This window comes from Sminthopsis crassicaudata, chromosome 1, assembly GCF_048593235.1.
Source record: "Sminthopsis crassicaudata isolate SCR6 chromosome 1, ASM4859323v1, whole genome shotgun sequence".
In the NCBI taxonomy this organism is placed as follows: domain Eukaryota; kingdom Metazoa; phylum Chordata; class Mammalia; order Dasyuromorphia; family Dasyuridae; genus Sminthopsis; species Sminthopsis crassicaudata.
Window position 1 is genome coordinate 262,975,522 of NC_133617.1, and position 19,239 is coordinate 262,994,760.

At 33.3% G+C, this 19,239-nt stretch overlaps 1 long non-coding RNA gene across 1 annotated transcript in view; it reads left to right on the forward strand.

Annotated features, from left to right (window-relative positions):
* Positions 1-1,863: 1,863 nt before the first annotated feature.
* The window catches only part of LOC141549268 (uncharacterized), an 80,933-nt gene continuing 63,557 nt past the window's right edge, over positions 1,864-19,239 (forward strand). Inside the window, exon 1 of the long non-coding RNA XR_012484307.1 lies at positions 1,864-2,026. This is a non-coding gene — a long non-coding RNA (uncharacterized LOC141549268). The remainder of the gene's footprint in view (positions 2,027-19,239) is intronic.

A 19,239-nucleotide genomic window follows, 5' to 3' on the forward strand; every position in this document is an offset into this window, starting at 1 on the left:
ACATTTCTTCAAATGACTATGACAGGATTTTGAAAAGATGGCAGAAAAAGGTCAGAAAATTCCAAGCTCACCAGATTTTCTCCCCACAAATAAAACAAACTACATCTCAGTCCAGAGAACATAGTGTAGTAAAAATAAATAAGAACTGAGGCAAAAAGTTTCCTTCTGGGACAATCTGAGAAAATCCAAAGAAAGGTATTAGGAATGAAGTTTTGTCTTTGTGAAATGTAAACACCTTGAGGACAATTCCACTGAAAGAACAAGCAGTAAGTCCTGTGTGTGACTAGTTGGATTGGAAGTCAGTCTCAGACCAAGCACAGGAATTTTCATCTTCCAGATGTGTCCCTTCATTCAAGCATCTGAGTTGGGGAAGATTGAGATAATTTCTGCTAATAAGAAATGCCACTGGGGCTGCACAGAGGCAGTGTTGGGCAAGAAGCAACCAGCACACAACTAATGAGTGTAGAAGCAGTAGAGCAGGGACACTGTTGGCTGTGGGCACTTATAAGAGGGCAAAGTTCTTGCTTTTTGGTCCCAAGCCAACTGAAGGAGAACCTAAATCCAGGCACCATTCCCCACACTCAGGATTAGTAGTTACACCAATAATCTGCTACAAATTAAAAAAAAAAGGAGGGAGCAGGCAAAGGAAAATAATCCAATTTTTAAAAAGTTGTTGTTAGAATAAGGAGGAACAGAGTTCATCTTCAGAGGAGAATACTGAAATTTAAAAAAAAAATTTTTCTTCTACCTCAAAAGAAATTCCCAGGGTAGAGCCAAGATGGAGAAGTAAAATCAGGAAGCTGCCCAAGCTCTCTCAGTTTTCCTCAAAAACAACATGAAACCAAGCCCCTGAACAGAATCTGATGGAATGAAACCCCTCTCCACTCAAGATAGATAGAAAGGACCTCAAGAAAGGACAGTCTCACTGGTGTGAAAGGGGTTTCAGCTAAACTCAGATAATCTCTAGGAAAGCCAGTGAGAGGGTCTCAATCGAAGCAAATCAGCAACTGAGTCCCTCAGTCCTGGCTTAATAAAGGAGCAAATCAGGGGGACAGCTTCTAGTTCCAGCTCAAAAGGCAAAATCTGGGAAACCAGACTGTTTCCTGAAAAGAACAGGCAAAGCTACCCCCTGTAAACACGAGGAATCCCTGTAGTTAAAGTCAAAGCTCAGAGCCACACAGAAAGCTTGGTACAATGCCCCCTTTACCCCAGGAGCAGAGCTCAAACTTAAAAGTTAAAAAAAGAGCAAATACCAAAAGAGGAAAGAAACAGAAAAAAACCTTGACCACAGAAATTTACTATGGTGACAGGGCAGATCAAAACACAAATTCAGACAAGGACACAATGTCCACAGAAGAAATCTCAAAAAAAATTGTCTGAAGAAAACAACTACTTCAGCAGTAGAATAAACCAAATGGAAAAAGATATAACAAAAGATAACTGAAGAAAATCAGATATTAAAAACTAGAACAGGACAATGTATGCTAATAACTTTGTGAGACAGCAAGAATAAGTCAAACAAACTAAAAAGAATTAAAAAATGGAAGAATGGGTGAATACCTCATTGGTAAAACAGCTGACCTGGAAAATAGATCCAGAAGAGGCATATTAAAAGTTATTGGTCTACCTGATGGCCATGACTAAAAATAGAGTCTTGATAGCATTCTACAAGAGGTCATTAAGGAAAGCTATCCTAATATTCAGAAACAGAGGAGGAAATACTCATTGCAAGATTCCATTAATCATCTCTACAAAGAGATTTCATAAGGAAAACCCCTAGGAACACTGTTGGGAAACTCCAAAACTATAATCTCAAGATAAAAATGCAGCAAGTTGCCAGATAAAAACAATTCAAATATCAAGGAGCATCAGGATTACCCAGGATCTGGCAGCTTCTACCATAAACTATAAGAGGATCTGAAATACCATATTCCAGAAGGCAAAGGTTGTAGGGTTACAACCAAGAATTAACTACTTAGTGAGATTCAACATTATCTTTCAAGGGAAGAGATGGAGCTTCAATGAAGTAAGAGATTTTCAATCATTTCTATTGAAAAAATCAGAACTAATCTATACAGGACTTAAGAGAATCATAGAAAAGTAAATAGGGGGAAATATATATTTAAAGATTTAACTATTTATAGCTTGTACTGTTTCTAGATGGGAAAATAATATCTGTAATGCTTAAGAACTATATCTGACACTGGAGCAGACGAAGGGGGGCATTACATAAACTGAGGGTGTGGTTGTGAATGCACTCTCATGTGATGACATCACAGAAAAAGACATTAAGGTCTTTGTAAAAATTCTGTTCTGGAAAAAGAGGGAAGGGAAGGTATAATGGGACTATTAGTTCACAACAAGAAGCTCTAAAGACCTATTACAATTGGGAAAAAGAGAGGAATAAGCATTGTCTGAAATTTGATCTCATCACTTTTGGCTTTAAGAGGGAATACATTAATCATTCAATTGGGCATAGAAATTTATTTAATTCTATAAAGAAATAGAAGGAGATAGAGGAAAAGAAAAGGGAGGGGCAGGCTACAAAAGGGAGGGCAGAAATACTAGAGGAAAAATGGTATGGGGGGAAGGGTTAATGGGAGATAAGGTAGTGGGTGGGTTGGATAAAAAAACACAGGTGGAAAAAGTGGACAAAATATATACAAAGGAGAAAATAGGATGCAGGGAAACACAGAGCTGGTAATCATAATTGTGAAAGTCAATGGGATGAGTTCTCCCAAATAGTAGAGTGGATTAAAACAACTCCTACAATATGTTATTTACAAGAAACACACAGAGAGTCACATACAGAGTCAAGGTAAAAGGCTGGATCAGAATTTATTATGCTTCAGCTGAAGTAAAAAAAAAAAAAAAAACAGGGGTGGCAATTCTGATCTCAGATAAAGCAAAAGTTAAAATAGATCTTATTAAAAGAGATAAGAAGGAAAAATACATCTACATCTTGAAAAAAGGATGATTCTTGATATAAGGTAGTACTAATGATACTAAATCTGTATGCACCAAGGGGTAGAACAGCCAAATTCCTAGAACAGGAAGAAATAGAAAGCAAAATTATTCTAGTGGGAGACTTCAACCTTCCTCTCTCAAAATTAGACAAATCTAACCACAAAACAAACAAACAAACAAACAAAAAACAAATAGCATCCTAGAAAAATTAGATAGATCTCTCGAGAAAATTGAATAAGGATAGAAAGGAATACACTTTTTTCTTGGCAGTACATGGAAACTACACAAAATTTGACCATGTATTAAGGCATAAAATCCTCACAATCAAATGCAGAAAGGCAGAAATTGTAAACGCTTCTGTTTTAGGCCACAATGCAATAAAATTATATTCAATAAAAAGTTAGGGAAAGATAGACTAAAAAACAATTAGAAATTAAATAATATAATTCTAAAGAATGTGTGGATCAAACAATAAATCACAGAAACAATCCCTAGTTACATTCAAGAAAATGACAATAATGAGAAAACATACCAAAATCTATGGGATGCAGCCAAAATAGTTCTTAGGAGAAATTTTGTATTTCTAAACAGAGAAATAAAAGATCAAGGTATTAGGGAGGCAACTAAAAAAGTTAGAAAAAGAACAATTAATTCCAATACTATGTAAACTATTTGAAAAAATAGGTAAAGGAGTACTGCCAAATTCCTTCTATGACACAAATATGGCACTAATATTTAAACTGGAAGGGCCAAAACAAAGAAATAATTACAAGCCAATCTCCCTAATGCATATTGATGCAAAAAATTTAAATAAAATATTTGCAAAGACTCTATAGCAAATTATCAGTAAGATAATACACTGTGGCTAAGTAGGATTTATACCAGGAATGCAAGGCTGGTTCAATAACAGGAAAACTATAACCATAATTGACCATGTTATGATCGATACAAAACCATCAGAAATCATGTGATAATCTTAATAGATGCAGAAAAAGCTTTTGACAAAATGTAACACAAAATAAAAACACTACAGAGCATAGAGATAAAGGGAGCTTTACTTAAAATAATAAGCAGTATCTATCTAAAAGCTACAGCAAGCATTGGATTCATTGTCAAGAGAATCAGGGGTGAAACAAGATTGGCCATTATCAACACTATTATTCAACACTGTACTAGAAACACTGGCTTTAAAAATAAGAAAAGAAAAAAAAAATTAAAGGAATTAGAATAGGCAATGAGGAAATAAAACTATCATTCTTTGTAGATGATATGATGATATACTTAGAGAATCCTAGAAAATCATATAAAAATCTGCCAGAAACAATTCACAGCTTTAGCAAAGTTGAAGAATGTAACATAAACCCACACAAATCATCAGCATTTTTATATATTATTGACAAAGCCCATCAGCAAGAGATAGAGAAATTCCATTTAAAATTACTTTTGACAAAATAAAATACTTGCGGGTCTACCTGCTACGACAAACCTAAGAACTATATAAGCACAATTACAAAACACTTCTCACACAAATAAAATCATATCTAAACAATTGGAAAAATATCAATTGTTCATGGCTAGACTGAACTAATATAATAAAAATTATATTTCTGACTAAATTGGTCTACTTGTTCAGTGTCATACCAATCAAACTGCCAAAAGGTTATTTTATTTTTTATTTTTATTTATTATTACTTTTGTCATTATTTGCTGAAGCAATTGGGATTAAGTGACTTGCCCAGGGTCACACAGCTAGGAAGTGTTAAGTGTCTGAGGCCAGATTTCAATTCAGGTCTTCCTGACTTTAGGGCTAGTGCTCGATCCACTGCACCATCTAGCTGTCTCAAAGTTATTTTATAGAACCAGAAAAAGTAATAACAAAATTCATCTAGAAGAACAAAAGGTTAAGAATATCAAGGGAATTAATGCAAAGAAAATATAAAGGATGGTGGCTTAGGAATACCAAACCTATAGTACCAAAACTATGTTATAAAGCAGCCGTCATCAAAACAATTTGGTACTGGCTAAGAAATAGAATGGTGGATCTGTGGAATAGATTAGATACACAGCTCAATAATCAAGGTCTATAACAATCTAAAATTTGAAGAAAAAAAAAAACCTCCAACTCTAGCTTCTGGAATAAGATCTTACTATTTGGCAAAAATTGCTGGGAAAACTGGAAAATAATATGTCAGAAACTCAGCATAGACCTATGTCTCACACCCCATCCAAAAATAAGGTTAAAATGTATATAGCAACTCAGTATAAAGGATAATTCAGTAAACAAATTTGGAAAATAAGGAATAATTTACCTATCAGATCTTTGAAGAAGGGAGGAATTTATGACCAAAGAAGAACTAAAGAACATTATGAAAAACAAAATGGACAGCTTTGATTACATTAAATTAAAAAGTTTTTGCACAAACAAAACCAATAGAAACAAGATTTAAAGGGAAGTACAAAGCTGGGAAAAATCTTTACAAGCACTCTTTCTGATAAGGGTCTCATTCTAAAATATATAAAGAACTGTCAAATTTATAAGAATACAAGTCATTCCCCAACTGATAAATGATCAAAGGATATGAACATTTTTCACATGACAAATAAAAGTCACCAATAATATATGAAAAAATGCTCTAAATCACTACTTACTAGAGAAATGCAAACTAAAACAACTTGAGGAAAAATTAAAAATACAAAAACTATCCAAGAAATATAAGATTATGAAAAGTCAATCAAGTAGAAAATGAAATCCAGATACTTAAGAAAACGAGTCCATGAAAAACCAGAATTGGGCAAGGGGAAGTTAGTAAAATTATGAGACCAAGAAGTAATAAAATAGAAAAAAAATAGAAAATAATGTGAGACATCTTCTAAGAAAAACAACAGAACTGGAGGACAGATCAAGAAGAGAAAACATAAGAATAATTGGAATACCTGGAAAGTACAATAAAAAATCTTGATTAAATAAATATTTTTTAAACATGTTCTGAAGTTTTAGAACAAGGGAAGAAAATTGCAATAGAAAAAAATTCACTGATTACCACCTAAAAGATATCCTATGAGGAAATCCTTTAGGAACATCATAGCTGAATTCTGAAATCCCCAGATCAAGGAGAAAATAGATGCTGAAACCACCAGATCAAAGAAACAGTATTATGAGATACAAGTTTAAAAGAAAGTCAAATATGGAAGACACAATTAGAATCACATAAAATCTAGCACTGGCTACATTAAAAAACTGCAGGACTTGGAATACTATATATACGAGAGCAAAAGAATTAGGGTTATGGACAAAAATATTCCCAGAAAAGTTAAGCATAATCCTAACTGAAAAAGAAGGATATTCAATGAGCTTTCAGACATTCAGGATTTTGTGGCAAAAAGACTTTATTAAGAAAAAAAAATTTATAAAGAAAAAAGCAGGGGTAATAATCATTTAATTCAGATAAAGTTAAAGCTAAAATAGATTTCATCAAAAGAAAAAATAGAAAAAAATATACTATATGTCAGTCATATTAGTCAATATTGTTTTAGACTATTAGTATTAGTTTAGACTAAAACTAATATAGTTTTAGAATGTTAGACGATTTAGAATATTTTAGATTATTAGAAAGTATAAAGTTTGGATATTGCAGACTTGGACTTATGATGTATGATATCATTCACCAAGAGAAACAGAAAACAAACAAGGATAGTATGGTCTTACATAGATGTATATTAATGTATACATGAATATATATACATATATGTGTGTGTGTGATTATAAATATCCATGTATATATATATATTTGTATGTGTATGTGTGCATATATATGTATATATAAATATATCTGTGCTTAATTATAGCCTTCTGGGGGAGGGCAGATGAAAGAGGGCAAAAAGAAAAAAGTAAAAATTCACATGAGAAAACAAAAATAAATCTACCAGGAAGCAAAGAAAAGATGGAAAGTTGTGAACAAAGTGTGTAGTACATATTATGTAGGCTTTCTTGAAATGTAAATTTAGTACATCATATTTTGAATCTTTTCATTCTTTGTTGTGTCTATGGTATTTTTTCTTTTTTCTATTTTTTTCATTTTCTCAAATGATTTTTAAAAAATAAAAACAATTAACAAGATTCAATTTCTTTGAAGGAAAGATTGAGTATTTTCTAAGTTGGAAGGGCAAATATAAATATCCATTATTTAAAATAGAGATTTTCTAGGGCATTAGGCTAATGTGTGACAAAGACAAGATTTGAACCTTGTCTTTGTGTCTCTTAAGGTCACTACACTGTGCATTATATAATTTGCCTTTCTTCAAAATCTATTCGACTATTTTTTGAGTTTTGTTTGATTCATTGTGATCCCATGGACTATAACATGCTAAACATTTCTATCCTCGACTATTTCCTAAAATCTATGCCAGCTCATGTTTATTGCCTCCATGGTGGTATCGATCCATCTCATCCTCCACTGTTCACTTCTTCTTTTGTCTTCAATTTTTCCCAACATCAGAGTGTTTTCCAGTGGTTTTATCTTCTTATTTGTGACCAAAGTATTTAAGTTTCACCTTCAATATTTGTCCTTCTGATGAGTAGGCTGAGTTTCTTTAAGTACTGATTGATTTGATTTTCTTGTTGTTAAAGGGACTTTCAAAAGTCTTCTCCAGTATCACAATACAAAAGTATTGATTCTGAGGTGCTCAGTTTTCTTTATAGTTTAACTCTCACAACTATACATTACAACATATACAGCTTTGACTTTTGACGATGGACTTTTGTCAGCAAAATTATATCTCTGCTTTTTAGCATACTATCCAAATTTGTGATAGTTTTCATTTCAAGTAACATGTCCTAATTTCATGGTTGTAGTCACCATCTCCAGTGACCTTTGAGTTCAAGAATACAAAATCTGATACTTCTTCAACTTATTTTTCCCTATATTTGCCAGGAAGCAATGGGATCAGTTACCATGGGTTTTTATATTAAGCTTCAAGACCGCTTTTACACTATTTTCTTTTACCTTCATCATAAAGTTTATTCATTCTTTGCTTTGTACCATCAGAGGTATCTTCTATATACCTCACGTTGTCAATATGTCTTCTGGCAACCTTAATTCCAGCTTTTAATTCACTCAGCCTGGCATTTCAAATGATTTACTCTACATATAAATTGAATAAGATGAAAGTGCATAACGTTGTCATACTTCTTTTCCAATCTGAAACCAATCAGATGTTCCATTGTTTCTTGGCAATTAAAAGACCTACATAAAGTTACCTTTTTGCTGTTCCAAGTGGTGGTGGTTGATTGTTGTCATCATCATTATTGTCACTATTGAATGCATGTTTTATGTGTGCCTTTTACAAATTTCTATTGCATTTGCTAAAACAAACAAACAACTAAAACAAACAAAAAACTCTGCAAATGGATTAAGCTTTACATGGAGAAAAACTCTAGTCTATGACTCCTCCTCTTTTTCTTTTCCAAGCTGCATCCAGCTGTCTTGTAGGTATATCCATTACTCACCAACAGGACTGGGATCAGAACAACTTATTATCACTTGGAGAAAAATAACTCTTGAGTGATAGTGGGTGAGGATATTGTTTGGGTACATGAAGGACTGCACGTTTTAAAGGATTTGCTTTCATTGAAGTTTCAGAAACATCCTCATAAACCAAGACTTCTGTTTGAAAATTTTTGTACCACTGAGTTCTCAGGAAGTACAAATTGAAAGAGATTCGTTCCTCCCCTGCAAATATACACCACTCCACTCCATTCCCCTCCACTCCTCTTCTAGCTTTTCCACAGCTGTTTTCAGACCAATTATAGTTCCTTATTTAGACCCTTTCCATGACAATGTTCTCTTTGAAAAATTAAGCTTGGTCCTCTGCCAGTTAGAGGCTTGATGTAACCAAAGATCTTAATCCAGTCAGGGAAGTAAATTTACTAAAAACAGAAAGAAACTCTTTAGTGAATGTGGTGTTTACATTCCTCACCATGAAACGTGATCTGACCTAACACATATCTGGGGAGGATTGCCACCAGAACTGTGTAAGACTTGTTTCATGATCGGAAATCTGGTTTGAAAAGGAAAATACCCCTCAGCCTAACAAGGCAGAATCCTTCATTTCCTCCCTGGTCTCTTGTTAATCTTGTAAATAGGATTGGCTGGCATGAGGTGGTGAATATCAGAGGATAGAGGGAAGTTAATGAGACATGTTGTGGATTATTGATCTGATGAATTTATTATGAATAATATTTTCTTGAGATATAACTGAGTATTATCTTTGAAAATAACTAAATGGAGTAGAACACTGGGGCAAAGATCTGCTGGAACAGTTCAGAAGCATATATATATATATATATATATATATATGTATATATATACACACACACATATATATATACACACACATACATCTATACATGTATATATATATACATATGTATCTGTAGACATGTATGTGTGTATATGTGTATATATAATATGCATTTATGTACATATGTATGTTTATAACTATACACATATATTTATGTTGATATATTCATTGATGATTGTGTCTATATATAGATCTATACAAAGATATTCTGAACTTCATCTTCAGACCTTAAAATGTTAGTGCCACTTCTTAGAAGTCATTATTGCAGAAGTGTTAATGCAGAAATCATGACCACTTTGGTCATTTACACATAGGGGAACCTTCTTTTCCTATATGATTTAAAAAATCAGATGTCCTAACTTCTTTGCACTCACTCTTCAGTATTCAATATATATCCACATATATTCAATGCCTATTTTAAGCTTTGTAACACAGGCTTACAACGCATACATGCATACATAAACTCACACAATTATATATTTTTTATAGTTTTGCCCTTTATCACAAGTAGACTCCTGATCTTGATGTTGCTGTCACAGAAAATCATAATAACATTCTTTAAATATAACAGGAATAGAGATAACAATTCAGACTGCTACACAAATACAAGCTTGACAACTATTGATAAGAAGGTAGAATTATCTCTTCTAAGGTTAAAATAATTCAGAATTGAAAAATTAGAATTATAAATACATATATGTATATGCACATGTTAATTGACTAACATGAATTATTTCTAAATATCATCATTATCATTATAGTTATCTTATTTCAGACACTGCTAAAAAAAAAAAAAAAAAGAAAAAAAAAAGACTTAATTTTATTTCAGTTTAAATCTAATTCTAAGCCCCCAAACAACCATTTGAGGAAAGGCTCTACAAAGGAGATTCACTTTAATGCTTTAAAGATCTGTGATATTATCCATATGGGTATGCTCTCTATTAATGAGTAGGAGAATCCTTCCATATTTTGGTTAGTGACTTGTTGCCAAAAAATTCTTTATCAAGTAGAAAATCCTTTGCTCATGAACTTCTACAAATGACATTGAAATGATGTTAGAAAACAAATATTGGGGGAATTGGTGGGAGAAGGGTTTGGGGAAGAAAGTAGCTACATATTTTCTGAGTATCCTTGGGCAAGCCTCAACTTCTCTCTCTAGGTATAAATGTGCTTACCTGTAAAATGAGGGGGTTGTTGCATTGGATAATTTCTGAAGTCCTTTCTCATTCTGAATCCTATAATATCTTTTGTGGTCTATCTTATTAGAAGAGCACTTTGTATATAAAAGATGCTTTATTAAAGCTGTTGATACTACACATCAATGATAACCTAAGATTCAGAAAGATTCCAGATCTAAATTCAGAATGTTTATGTGAAGATGCTTGAAATAAAATAGGCACAATCTTGTTTTAAGATTAAACTGACATATCCAGGAATGTATACTTTATCAATTAATCTAAAAGTCTAGCCTGTTGTTGATATATATGCTATTGACGTTGATATATCATAAGATAAAAGTATTCATGAATCAGTAACAAGAAGCCAAATAAAATAACATTTTATGTGAAATAAATGTCCACTGTTAATCACATAAATGATATATTCCTATGCAATATTAAGTATATGATTTGGCCTTTATTTATCGATTTGGATTTTTATAACTGAAAAAATCTTAAAAATCAGTTAGGCGAACTCATTCATTTTAAAATGAAGATCTGAATCCGGTAAAAGCTCTGTGTGATACAGTGAGTTAGAAGGAAAGCCAGAAATTGAAATCAAGATTTCTGAATTAAAGTCCAGTTTCATTTTCATTATATTTTAGTATTTCTATTCTTCAGAGGTAAGAGTTATCTGAGTATATGTTTTATGGCCTTATAAACTCTTCTGAGGGCAAGGATCATTTTGTTGTTGTTTTTCTTTGAATCCCTAGTGTCTTAGCAGAGGAGACACTTAATGAATATTTGTTTAATTGAATTAATTGGACATGATAAAGAAATGTAAGCTAATCATGAAATCAAGTAGATTTTTAATTCCCTTGAATGACTAAAATTCAAGAGTAGAAATTAATGGATTTAATTTGGAAAGAAGTATCTAAAAAAGAGTGTATACTAAGGTTCTGTCCTTGGCTCTGTTCCATTCAATGTTTTTTTTTGTTGTTGTTTGTTTGTTTTTTTTTGTTTGTTTGTTTTATTTTCATTTATTATTTATTTATTTATTTTAGATGAAAGGATAGATGGCATGTTTATCAAGTTTTCAAATAATCCTATATTATTAGCAAGGGGAGGAATGGGATAACCACTTATATAGCAACTGTTATATGTCAGGATATTGCTTCATTTGTTTCTAACAACAGCCTGGCAAGATAGGTGATGTCATTATCCTCATTTTACTTGAAGAAACAGGTGAGGTGACTTATCCAGGGTCTCTTAGTTAATAAGTGGCTGAGACAGGATATTAACTAATACCTTCCTGACTCCTAGACTAGCTCTCTAGCCACTAAACTACCTACCTTTCTGTGATAATTATAAACTTATTTTGGTTTGATATTAGATTTCTAATGATAGGATTCCAATATGGAGGAGTCAATTAGGCTAAGTGGTCCCAATGCTCATAGAAAGTTAGGCAAAACAGACAGTGTGTCCTCTATTTCCTCTATTAACTCTGTGTCAGGCAGACAAAGTTTGTAGTTTTTTGATTGGATGAATTTTGACTTGCTGCAGGGGCTTCCACTCATTCTTCTTCTGCTGTTTTACTTAACATTATATCTTTCCACCAGTTCACAGTCCCAATAAGGAAATGCTTCCTAGAGCAGCTTCACCCATGACTGGTATTGGTAAGGGACTCCAAGAATTTTTCTACCACATCTGGTTCTGATTAAGAATACCCTCTTCTACATCTGGCATGAATTACGAGTTATCAACTCAGCCCATTTTTAGGGTATGTGATCTTGCCACTTGAACCCCAGTTTTGAGTGTGCTCCCCCTCCAATATCTTCCTTACCCTCAGGCTGGGTTAAGGTTCTTGCATGTGGTGACAAACCTCTGTCTATTTATGTTACTTATTTATTATTATTATTATGTTACTTATGTCATTTATGCTATGTAAGTAAGCAAGGCTGCTTGCTGCATGGCATAACAATAAAGCTAGAGATTGTATCATTTTCCTGAGGACCAATTTTCTGGAAATTTCAAACCCAGGTATTTACTTTAACTCTGAGGTCAAATAAATCATTGCTTCTGCTATCTGAGTGTATAGTGATGGCCTTAGTGTCAGAAAAGTATGAAAGAAGCTCAAGGTGCAATTCAAAACCCTAATCATGAATGAAAAAATTATGTATATTCAATAAAAGAATACTTTGCAGCATTCTTAAAGAAAATAAAATAAGAGCAGATTATTTAATTTATAAACTAAGAGAAACACAAGGAAAAGAAATAGATATCACCACTATAGCAATCATAAGTAGTGAAATAAATTATTCTGTGTCTTCAAATTATTAAAAGAAATGAAAAAGAAAATATCTAGTGGCAACAATAAAAACAATAACAACAATAGAGAGACCATTAATTTTTGTTTCTTATGTAAATAGTATTTTTGTTTCTTATGTAAATAGTATTTTTCCAATTACATGTAAAGATAAATTTTAACATTCATTTTTAATAAGATTTTGAGTTCCAAATTTTTCCCTCCTTCCTATCTTTTCTCCCTTCCCAAGATTGCAAGAAATTTGATATAGGTTATACATGTGTAATCATTTTAAACATATTTCCACATTAATCATATTGTGAAAGTTTTATTTTTAAAAATACACAAGGGGAGAAATATGTAAACAGAGTTTAAGAAGGAAAATAATGATGGAGGAACTTATGACTCTACTTCAGATAAATCAACATATTTCGAGGGACAAAATTAAATCATCAAAGAATGAATGGCAGAGAAAAAAGTAGGTGGCACATAGAGACAAATGGGTAAACAACAAAGGGATGGTAACCACTAGAGTTTTTTAGAAAGAGAGTTTCAAGAAAATTGAGTGAAGTGGCAAATGGAAGTGTTGAAACAGGAGAAAAGAAGAAAATCTCCTCTTATTAGTCAGGGGACCTCTGATTGAAGAGCATTATTCAGGAAAGTTGGGGTGGGGGAGTGGCAAAGAAGAAATATATTTTGTAACAAGAGTCAGAAACCTTACAATAGGTCTAATCTGCAGAGTTGGTATAAAGGAAAACTACTACTTCTGGGTGAATATTGTCCTTCATGGATAACATTCTGCTTCAGTGAAAGAAAAGCAGAACTTCTAGAGACAATCAGCTGAAGGGAAGCAAAAATCAATGACATTAAAAGAACACATAATATCCACCAAGTGATATAGCATCCAAATTCTTTTTTTTTTAAATTTTTTTATTCATTTTTCCAAATTATCCCCTCCCTCCACTCCCTCCCCCCGATGACAGGCAATCCCATACATTTTACATGTGTTACAATAAAACCTAGATACAATATATGTGTGTAAATACCATTTTCTTGTTGCACATTAAGTATTAGATTCTGAAGGTATAAGTAACCTGGGTAGATAGACAGTAGTGCTAACAATTTACATTCACTTCCCAGTGTTCCTTCTCTGGGTATAGTTATTTCTGTCCATCATTGATCAACTGGAAGTGAGTTGGATCTTCTTTATGTTGAAGATTTCCACTTCCATCAGAATACATCCTCATACAGTATTGTTGTTGAAGTGTATAGTGATCTTCTGGTTCTGCTCATTTCACTCAGTAACAGTTGATTTAAGTCTCTCCAAGCCTCTCTGTATTCCTCCTGCTGGTCATTTCTTACAGAGCAATACTATTCCATAACATTCCTATACCACAATTTACCCAACCATTCTCCAATTGATGGACATCCATTCAACTTCCAGTTTCTAGCCACTACGAAAAGAGCTGCCACAAACATTTTGGCACATACAGGTCCCTTTCCGCTCTTTAGTATTTCTTTGGGATGTAATCCCAATAACAGCAATGCTGGGTCAAAGGGTATGCACAGTTTGATAACTTTTTGGGCATAGTTCCAAATTGCTCTCCAGAATGGTTGGATTCTTTCACAACTCCACCAACAATGTATCAGTGTCCCAGTTTTCCCACATCCCCTCCAACATTCATCATTATTTGTTCCTGTCATCTTAGCCAATCTGACAGGTGTATAGTGGTATCTCAGAGTTGCCTTAATTTGCATTTCTCTGATCAGTAGTGATTTGGAACACTCTTTCATATGAGTGGAAATAGTTTCAATTTCATCATCTGAGAATTGTCTGTTCATATCCCTTGACCATTTATCAATTGGAGAATGGTTTGGTTTCCTATAAATCAGGGTCAGTTCTCTATATATTTTGGAATTGAGACCTTTGTCAGAACCTTTCCTTTTAAAAATATTTTCCCAATTTGTTACTTCCCTTCTAATCTTGTTTGCATTATTATTGTTTGTACAGAAACTTTTTAGTTTGATGTAATCAAAATCTTCTATTTTGTGATCAATAATGATCTCTAATTCTCCTCTGGTCATAAATTCCTTCCTCCTCCACAGGTCTGAGAGGTAGACTATTCTCTGTTCCTCTAATCTATTTATGATCTCATTCTTTATGCCTAAATCATGGACCCATTTTGATAGCATCCAAATTCTTAAGGGGAATGTTAAGTGAGTTATATATTCATGACGAAAAAAGAGATAGAGAGCATTATAAACTATAAAACAGATAATTTTGATTTTGTTAAATTTAAAAGGTTTTGTATAGACAAAACCAATGCTATCAAAATTAGAAAGAAAGCAGAAAGGTGGCAAGCAATCTTTAGAGTCACGAGGATGGTGGAGTCAAATGTAAGAAATATAGTTCATAATAAAAGAAGAGTTGTCTGGGTTTCTGAACATAGAGTTTTAAGAGGAATTTTTAGTTTCACCCTCTAGCTTTCCACTCAGAAGGGCAGAGGCTATTAAATATTATAATTAAGTGTGTGTATTACCACCAACAAAAATCTAGACAAAATGAGTTTAAATACAAAATCAGATGCTAGTTGGGTAACCTTAGCCAAGTTACTTAATCTCTGTCTGCTTCAGCTACTTCAAGAATAATAACATCAGCCTTCCAGAATTGTTATGAAGGCAAAATGAGATAACCTTTGTAAGGTATTTTACAAATTTTAAAGTGTTACATAAATATTAGTCATCACATATATGTACATGCATAAATATATGTCCTCTTAGAGGAGCAGTATCATGCTAAATACAGCCTCCTTAGGCCTCACATTTACTTTGCTTTTGTTCTATGCCTTTTTGTGGTCCACAATTTTGGTTCTTCAGAAATAGTTATTTGTAGGAATGAGCATCACTGAAAGAATATTTCAATGTAAAAGATGACTCTTTGTTTAAGAAAGATATTTAAAGTTTTGAACAATTTCTCAAAAGCAATCCAGTTGTCTATTCCTCTGCCTCAGTTCTGTTTATTATCATCCATCTGAAATGACTGTTTGACTAGATATTGAGTTGTCCAAACAACTACATAGCACTCAGAACAATAAATATCCTTTGCCGTTTCTTGTGAAGAGTTAATACAAACTTCTTTAAATGATCATAGATCTCAATAGGCTTTACTATGTTTTGGGTAGCTAAGTGGAGCAGTAGAGTGTTGGGTCTGGAATCAAGAAGCCCTGAGTTCAAACTTGACCACAGACATTTACTAGTTGTGTGACCTCAGGCAAGTCACTTAAATCTGTTCACCTCAGTTCCTCAACTGTAAAATGAATTAGAGAAGGAAATGGTAAACCACTTCAATATCTTTGCCAAGAAAACTTCAGATGAGTTCAGAAAAAGTAAGAAAGAGTTGAACAAAAATATTCTAGAATTTGATACAATCAGCACAGTATCATTTAAAATCAGAAGTAACTTCAGGATCTCACCATCCACAGAGAGGCCTTCTTCCATTCTAATGTTATGCTGAACATTATCCATGACAGTAGCAAAAATTACAGATTAAAAAAATGCCTCTCTCTCTCATGCTCTGCTTGATGTTAACAGTCAAGGATCATTGGGAACTCTCACTGGAGAAATTTTTTCCATTGACACAAACTCATTTGTAACTGATAATAGACTTCTCTGGTGGCAATCAGAAGTTAAATGCCTTGCCTATGGTCACAAAGCTAGCGTTGCTTATAATATTTTAAACCCACATTTTCTTATTTCCAAAGCCAGTCCTCCAGTCATTAATTCATACACGAATATATACGGAGGCAGTGTGTTTAAATATAAATATAAATCGAACATACACACACACACACACACACACACACACACACACAAACACACACACCCTCGGGTTCCTTCTCCAACTCATTTTACAGATGAACTGAGACAAACAGAGTTAAATGACTTGCCCAGAGTCATACAGCTCTCATATGTCTGAAGCCAGATGTGAATTCAAGAAGATGATTTTTCCTGACTACAGGCCTGATATTTTAACCCACTCCCTGCTCCTTACACATACACACACATACCCAACACTTAACTATTTTACCACAGGGGTTCTAGAATTGCTTAAAATGCTAGACTTAATGTTTCAGAAAGTTAATCTGCCTGGGTTTCAAACATTAAACATACAAATGAGTTCTATGTTGAATTACAGAATCAATTTATATGATAATGAAAGTTGAATTACAGATGAAATCAGTGCTTGAGCTCTGTCTTGTGAGACATTCTCTGTTTCTCACCAGTCAAGGATTGAAATCTTTTTCTTCAGAAAGAATTGCCACTTGTTAACTTCTCAATTCACTTAGATACAATTACACTACCAAACTTCAGTTTACTGACTATGGGAGTCATTAAAGATAGTCTCTAAATGAATTGAAAATATTATTGCTTGGAAGTAACAAAGGGATCACAAAAATGGCAGGGTGGGAAAGAAGGGAAAAAAAAGGGTTAATAAAAGCAGACTGTAGAGTAACAGACCTAATAAAAAGTAAGAATAACAGTAATACAACCAGAGAAGAAAATAAGTAATAAGTGACAATCAGGAAGATATTTATTTCAAATGCATGAGAAATGCATTTGAACTAACTTCTTCATTCAATAAACATTTATTAAATGCCAACTATAGGCCAGGTATATGAAAACATTAAAATTTATTCTTAATCTTGAAAATTAGGCAAACAAAAGAAAAGAACATGATGAAAGTGTTTCTGTTGGTGACCATGTTCCATAGTGTCAACTACAGAAGTTTAAAATTAGTATAGAAAAAGTAAAAAAATTCTTGTAATAAGGAGTGAAAAATTTGGTAATGACAGGGCTATGGCAGAAAAGATAAATAAGTAACTGAGAAAAAAACTTAATACACTCATACTTTCATTGGTGCCAGCCCTAATGAAAGAAAGGAAAGGGGAAACCCCATTTGTCGGCACAAAGATCCCCCAATGTCCCCTGTAAATGAATTTACAGGCCCAAAAACCTAGATTGATAAATAAAAGGTTTATTGTAGAAATTGGAAGTAAAGTTCAGTTAGAAAAATGCCAGGGCTGAAGGTGGCCACTAGTCAGGCAGGAACCCTTACCTGGCCGGAAAGATACCATGTGTTGGAGGGAAGGGCTCCTGCAAAGAGAGAGAGAGAGCTCTGGCTTGGCTCTTTTATACCTAGAAGGGGCTTTATGGGTGGTACCCCAAATTCTGGCGGGCTTTTAGTTAGCTCAGGGGGCTGGGCCTGATATTCAAAAGGGTGCTTTTTGACCAGGATTTGTGAATCAAGGTCAGCCATGGGGGTTGGGAAATCAGAAAGGAAATCTTAAAGGGACCTCAACCCCTATCATCCCCAATGCCATCTTCCTATCTTATTGGAATGGACTCCACAGATTCCAAGTTCCTTTTGAGAAAAAAAAAAAAAAAACAGACACAGGATAAAGAAAGGGATTTTTTTGTTTGTTTGTTTTCAAAGTGCTTATTTTATTTTATTTTATTAATTTTTATAATTATAACATTTTCTTTGGCAGTCCATATGCATAGGTAATTTTTTTTTTACAACATTATCCCTTGTACTCCCGTCTGTTCTGAGTTTTTCCCCTCCCCTGGTTGGCAGGCATTCCCATACATATTAAATATCTTATAGTATATCTTAAGTACAATATATATGTGCAGAATCGCATTTTATTGTTGTTGTTGTTGTTGCAAAGGAAGGATTGTATTCACAAGGTAAAAATAATCTGGGAAGAGAAACAAAACAAAACAAAAAAAACAATGCTCACAGTTTACACTCATTTCCCAGTGTTCCTTTTCTGGATGTAGCTGATTCTGTCCATCATTGATCAATTGGAATTCGATTAGCTCAAAGTGCTTATTTTACATATGCTAAAATCCCAAAGCCCTGCATTTATTACTAAATACTTTTATTTATTATTATTAAATACTTTTAAAAAACACTTTAAATTTAAATGAATCATAGAATTGTAAAAATGAGAACAAAGCCTTGCTCATTGATATTATTCTTTGGGTTAGTAGCTGAATCAGGACAAGAAGCCCAAATTCCCACCTTTACAATCTGACTTTTAGCAGGGAGTCAGGTGGAATATGACCTGATAGAAAGATGTGGAGACAGAGAATACATAGATATAGAGGTAGAGTATTGCAGTAGGAAAAGTTGAGTTGGGATAAAAGAATGAATGAAAGAAATATTTATTAAGCACATACTATGAACAAAGTTCTGTTTGGAATCAAAGCAACTGATCTACAAATTCAACTCTGTCACTTCCTTCTTGTATGACCTTTGACAAGTTACTTTTTCCTTTTTCTTTTTCTTCTTTAATAAAATTTTCTTTTTCAAATACACACAAAGATAGCTTTCAACAATGACCTTTGCAAAACCTTGTGTCCAAATTTTTCTCACTCTTTTCCTCA